The sequence below is a fragment of the Cupressus sempervirens genome, chromosome 5, assembly GCF_028749045.1.
Source record: "Cupressus sempervirens isolate cs-2001-9-10 chromosome 5, ASM2874904v1, whole genome shotgun sequence".
NCBI lineage: Eukaryota > Viridiplantae > Streptophyta > Pinopsida > Cupressales > Cupressaceae > Cupressus > Cupressus sempervirens.
Genome location: NC_143122.1, coordinates 796,025,557 through 796,032,650, shown reverse-complemented (window position 1 = coordinate 796,032,650; position 7,094 = coordinate 796,025,557).

The window sequence follows — 7,094 nt, the reverse complement described above, 5'->3', positions numbered from 1 at the left end:
AAAGCAACTAGTTTTGTAGATTTTGATCATTGTTCTAGTTTATCCTCTGGATCTTTCCTAATTAGAATATTATTTGCAAATCCTTGGATGTTCTGCCCTTAATTATATATCCTTCTTAATTCACACATTATCTTCTTCCACAACTGATTTCTTCAATCCATAACTTGACCTTTCATATATATGAAATCCAATGTCAAGTCAGCTTGAATACCCTTACAAATAAACAAATAATATCCACTAAGTTGTCTTTCATAATTCAATTAGTAAACAAAGTTATTCTACTACAAGTTGGTTGATACTAAAATCGAGTCACTCGGTTACCACTAAGCTCCTTGGTAACCAACTTGACTTAGTTTACACCGAACACCTTTAGTAACCGACCTGATTCAGTTTACTAAGGAGTCCCTTTGGTAACTAATCTAGCTCAATTTACACTTGATCACTGAACTTGACTTGTTCTAAACTCTTGCTCAACTAATACTGGAGTCTTCTAGATTTTGTTCCAATTGGCAATGCTCTATTAGAGTATAACATTTGTGCAACATCAATGACAATTATATACAATTGGATAATTTTTATCAATAGGTAACACAAATTAGAAAACAAGTATTAGTCTAGATGGATTTATGATCTGATAGCTTCAAATAAATATGAATTCTTAAAATTATAATGAGACTTAAGGCTTAAACATACATAAAATAATGCATGCTCTATTGGTACTTTATTTATAAGCCCAAAGTTATTAGAATATTTAGAACATAAATATAATATGGTATTGGATTTTAATAAGGACTTGACCTAAGGGATTTCATCTTTTACAATCATAAAACCTTACCAAATTTAAATAAACTCTAGGATGAGAGAAATGAACACATAAAATACCCACTTCTGAACATACATCTCCCATAGAAGATAAAAGAGTTTCTTGGTGCCAATCTTATTTGAAGTGTTAATTGGTTTTTTAATTGGTACATCTGGGCCATAGATAATAGATTCACCCAACCTCTTAGTTATTTAAAATATTCTAACAATATCATCCATCCTCAACAAAGGAGATCTATAATTGGCTATTATATTATTACTATCTCTAGAGTCAGTGGACATTATTCACTCTTCTTAGGTGCTAACATAGTTGGTACTGCTCAAGGACTAAAATTCTCTAATCAAAAGTACACCAATCAATTCTTGCAGTTGTCTATTTAATTCAACATTTTTAGTAGGTGTATGCTTGTGTGGTACTTTATTAGGAAAACTAACTCCAGGCATCAAATCCATATAGTGACTTGTGCTTCTTACAAGATGTAAACCATCAAGTACATTACCAAGAATGTTGTGTTGAAACCTTTCCAACAATGATTCAATCTGAGCTATATGTTCTAGTTCATCTTATTTCTCAAACTTTTTAGGAACTAAAGAAAAACAAACATTGTGTTCCTTTAGAAAATTTATTACCTTCAAACAAACATACTAGATTACTATGGTACAATGATTCTCATCAAGGTTTTCTACCAAAGGCAACAATACTAGTTTCTTTTCATCAACCCAAATACTATATTGATTCAATCTATGATGATGCAAAAATTATCTCTCAAACTACATAGGTTTACCTAAAACAATATGACAACAATCCATAGGCATAATACTATAGAAGACTTCATCATAATAGTTCCCAAATTTGAATTTAACAAGGCATTATTCACTAACAAGTAATTTATTGTCCTTCTCCATCCAAGCCACATAATAAGGCTTAGGATGTATCAATATTTGAAAATGCAACTTGTTAATCAAATCCTTAGAGGCCAAATTGTCAGAACTTCCACTATCAAAGATTACTTTAAAATAGTTTCCAGTGATCTTGCATCTAGTCTTCAATAAAATTATTCTCAAGAAAGTTTCCTCATTAACATTTTCATTCAACAAGATCCTTCTTTAGGTTGGGATGCAGAATCATCTTGGCTTACCTTGTAATCTTGCTTATTTTTTAATCATTTTTCTAGTTACTATTGGGTGCCAATTACTATCAAGTGCAAGTTACTATCGAGTGACAGTTACTGTTGAGTGTTAGTTACTGTCGAGTTCTAGTTATTTCTAAGTTCTAGTTACTATGAAGTTCTAGTTACTGCTAAGATGTCCAAGATTGTTTAAGTGTTTAGGCATATGTTCCCAATTAATATGATATTTATCGATGCTTGGTTCCTTCTTTGACTAAGTTTATCAATGATTGGTTCTTAGTTTGAGATGAATTATGTATTTAATTTGAATCAATAATTTAATGTCATTTTCTTGTGGTGGCATGTGTGCAATTTTTTTTAATGTTTTTCATTCTATTATGTAATGATTTAGAATTTTATGTAACCTATTTTGACAAGTATAAAGAGGGGTATTTAGGTTTAGGTTTAATATGACTTAGAGAGTTCAAATCAAATGTTCCTAGAGGAGTGAACTTAGACTCTAGTTCATAGATTTTGAGATTATCTTTTGTATATATCCATAACCTATAAGGACTTACAGTTGGGCATGTATGCTAATAATTGGATGAATCAATAAAAGTGTTTGTTTTTCCTTCTCTCCTTGGTGATGTCTTCTATGTTGTTTCCTTCTATTTTCTTTAATCAACAAAGTGTTTAGATAGTTAGGTGTGCCTTTGGCCCTAGATATTTAAATATCTCCTTGCATTAGATGCTATTAGAGATTTAGGTTCATCCTTGGGGATATTAGACCATGTAGAACCCTAAGTTAAATTTGGTTTTAAGTTAGGATATCTACACATTTGACCTATAACTTACTGAGGGTTACAATATTGCAAGAGCCAATTTCTAAGTATGGTTTGAGGCTAAGGAAATGTTGGCTCTACTATTATGGACATGTTTAGATAAATTTCATCTATATTAGATGTTGTGGAGAAAACCTAGACGAGAAGAGCACATCTTGATGATGTGAGTGATGATGAAGGAATGACACTAAACCCTAATCTATAACCTAATGAATATTAGGATGAGGAAATACTATTTAGAATGTTGTTTAGGCCCCATTGAAAGCTTGTTGTTAAACTTGATTCTTATGATGGAAAATTGGAGACCAATGTCATGTCAGATTAGATATTTTATATGGAGAATTTATTTGAGTTTGAAGGTAGTTCTGATAATAGGAAGGTGAATATTGCAGTGACTAGGTTGAAAGGGCATGCCTCACTATGGTGGGAGCATTTTCAAACTGATAGAAAAAGAAGAGGAAAAGAGAATATTAGGACCTAGTTTAAAATGGTGCACAAGGTTAAGCAAAAGTTCCTTCCTTCTAATAATCAAGTTAGTTTTTTGAGGAAGATGCAAAATTTTAGTCAAGAGCACATGACTTTGAATGAGTATACTGAGGAATTCTATACATTGGACATCATATCTGAACATGTGGATGATGAGGTTGAGAAAGTTATAAGGTATCTAAATGGATTTTATATATGGAATTCTATAATAATTTGGTATAGCTCTGATACCATGTAAGAATTTGCGTTAGGGAAAAATCACCCAAGATCAAGGAACTCAAGCACAAGCACAAAAATGGACCAATAAAGTATGATCAGAATAACAATATGAAATTGTATTCATGTAAATGTATGTCATGTGTACATACACATTAGGATTCCATGTATATAAATCCCTCTAAGGTGCATCTAGAATGTCTCTAGAATGAGATAGGAGATAAGAAGTACAACTAAGCACACGTCCACCAGAAGTGGAATATCCTTCATTGTGCATGAACGCACATGCAACAATGAGAGGATAAGTATGATAAGGTGTCTCTCATATAGAGATGTTGTAGAGACAATGTGCTTAATTAGAGTGCTAACTCCTATGTTGTAGACACCATGTGCATAAAAGAGTTGCTAACTCTTGTGTTGTCAACAAGACAACTCATAAGAGTATGCATACTTCTAGGTGTCTGACTTAATAAATAATATAATACTACATTTATCCTAAGTAAACTTAAGTAAAGTGTAAATAATAATTATTTACACTAACACCCCCCCTTAAGTGAAACTTAGGGGAATGCACTTAAGCTTACAAAATCTATGATGAGATGCATAATGGGTCACAACTACTAGGCCATGTTAGGTACCCATGTACAAAATAAAATGCAATCTCTCATGAAGTGGAGAAAGAGGGAAAACCTCATGGGAAAAACTCCCCTCAAAAAAGAGAGATAAGTACAATAAAGAAGATGAGAGAGAAGAAGACCTCAAAAGAATTCTTACATGGTATCAAAGCTATACCAAATTCTTACAAATTCAAGATGATATAACACTAGTACATTTTGGCAAATATGTGGCTATATGACTAGAATTTTTAGTCATGCTACTAAATGTTTAAGTCACGTAACTAAAATTGATCACATTCTAGTATTTGTTTGCAATTTACAAGAATAAGTGACTAAATGCATGACTAAGTTGGTCACTAGGTAAAATCGCAAGGTCAACCATATAGAAATGACTAAATAAGTGACTAGATAATTAGTCACCCAAATACAAGTGACTAAATTAACTTACCTAATAAATTACTTAATAAGTGACTCACAAATAATTTGTCATTTGTAATTTCTCCCTTCAAATTTTCTAAGGTTTATTTATTAATGGATTAAGATAATTTTATTTTCTATAGTCCATTCATGGCCCTTGGAGCTTCTCTTTCTAATACTAATTGTGATTTCACTTTCCATCTTCCAAATAAGGAGTACACTTTGTTAAGTGGCTTGGCTTGGGAGATTTTATTCGACGGTCATCTAGAAGATAACTTTTTCTTTTATAGTATAATGTAGTTATTTTACAATATTATAATGTTATGATAATATGGGTTATCTAATTATGTATTAATTATTTTCAAACAATTATAAGAATTAGTTAGGCAATGCCTAGTTCCACTTAATTATTATGTCCTTCAAATAAATAAATCAAGAAAAATAATGTAATTTAGTCATGTCATCTCCAATCACACTCCTCCTTAAAAGAGATATTTTGAGATAAAATTAATAATTTAATTTAAATATTTAAGTTATTACTTTGATTAGTATAAAGAATTTCGATTATTCTGTAAAATTAAAACTCAGTACAATAACTACAAAATTGTAAAAACTATCACAATTAATTAATATTTATTATTATAACTAAAAATAAGTTTTGATATTTATTTTCTATAATCATTAAAAATTGGAAAATTCAAGACATCTTATTATATATACTAAAAGAAAAAAATACATTATTACTATTTAATCATTGTTCTCTATAAATATGTATGCATTATCATTTGTCTATAAATACTCATTATTTATTAATTACAATTAATTATTATTACAATAAAAATTATTATAATTGATATTTATTATTTTGAATAAAACTCATTGATTTTTCTTTTCAGAAAAGAGGGAAGACACGACACTTCAATTTTCATACTAGAGATGGGAGAAAATGATCATTTTCATATGGGCGGGAAATCAAGTGCTTAATCTTCTTACTCCATCATAGAGGGAATTCAACTAGAATTCAACCAATTTTCCCTCCTCTAATCTGTGCAAGGTTAAAGCTAAAACAATGGTAAGATGCTAGGTTTATTTTTCTAATTACATCATTTTTTGTTGTTTGTTTGTTTATGATATGGTCGTGCTGATGTGGTGACTAACATGAATAGGTTCCTATGCCTGTCAATGCATCAATTTTTCTTAGCTAAGATTGGGCCAAGATTAATTTGAGCATTAATGTATTTAGGTATATTTTTTATTTCTCTTATCTTCTATCAATCACCTTTTTATTTAAACTTTTCCACACCTATGTGCTTGTACATAGATTTATTTGAAAGAACACAAGTTGCAAACATGATGTATCAAAACACACAATATTATTAGAAATGCTTAATCTATACTCATATATTACCTATAGGAAACAACAAAATATTTTCTTAAAACTACCACATGTATAACTGCAACAAGAATAACTAGAATCTGTATAGATTGATTTGCAAGATCGAGTCTATGGACTTAATCATGCCCTAACATGGTACTTAAAAATTTTGCAACTCCTATTGACTTAACCCTCTTCTTTAGTTCTCTAGTATTCTTTGAAAACTTGAGCATGTCAAACACCACCATCTTATAGCCCTCTCAAATCCTACAAGGCTATCCCTCACTTCTGTTAAGTAGACAAAGCCAATACTCTTAATTACGACTTCCAAGACCTTCTTCTTGTAACTGATCATAGTTAGATTCTCACATTGAATCCACATGCCAAGTGTTGCATGACTTTCTAGAATCTTATGGCAATAAAGAAAATTCTTTTTACTTCCTAATGGCTAGGATTGAGGCCTTATTATACATGAAATGCATTAGAAACTTACATCTTGCATCCATGAGTTTCTAATTTGAGGGTTTTAAGAAATTTGAGTTAAAAGAAGATATCTCTCACTATACTCAATGAAATAAAGTCATTCAAAAGACTAAATACTCTTATCTCATCCATATGTCCTCCTTAAAAAATGATCTATCAAAATAGTAATGTTTGGATTGCTGAGAACACTAAGAAATTGACTATCACAATGAATGAAAATTAGAACACTAGAAAAGCATGTCTCTTATTGGTTTCAATTATTATTACATTATTCAATAATCTACCCTAGTACTTACCTCGAGATTTCATGTCCCTATAAAGCCTCTCTTATATTTACCTAACCGATCAAGTGGTCATAACCTTAGTTGTTGATTTAGGATATGAATCCAATTTAGGCATGTGAATTGGATCCATGGATTTGTGATTTTTTCCCTACTTAGGATTTGTGAATATATATCTGTAGTATGTATACAAAAAAAAAAAGAAATATACATAATTCTTAAACTAAATCATTTCAAAATAGAGAGAAAATGTGAGACTAAATGTGTTTACATGTTGAATAAAATGGTCCTTTTTGGGGTTTGGAGTGAAAATATATATTTAAAAATACAATATTTTCAAGTAGGGCCCACCTTTTACCCACCATTGCACACAAATTCTCATGGATTTGTGCTGGATACTTGTGCAACTACCTAAATTTGAGATTGTTTTAGGCAGGGTCCATGAT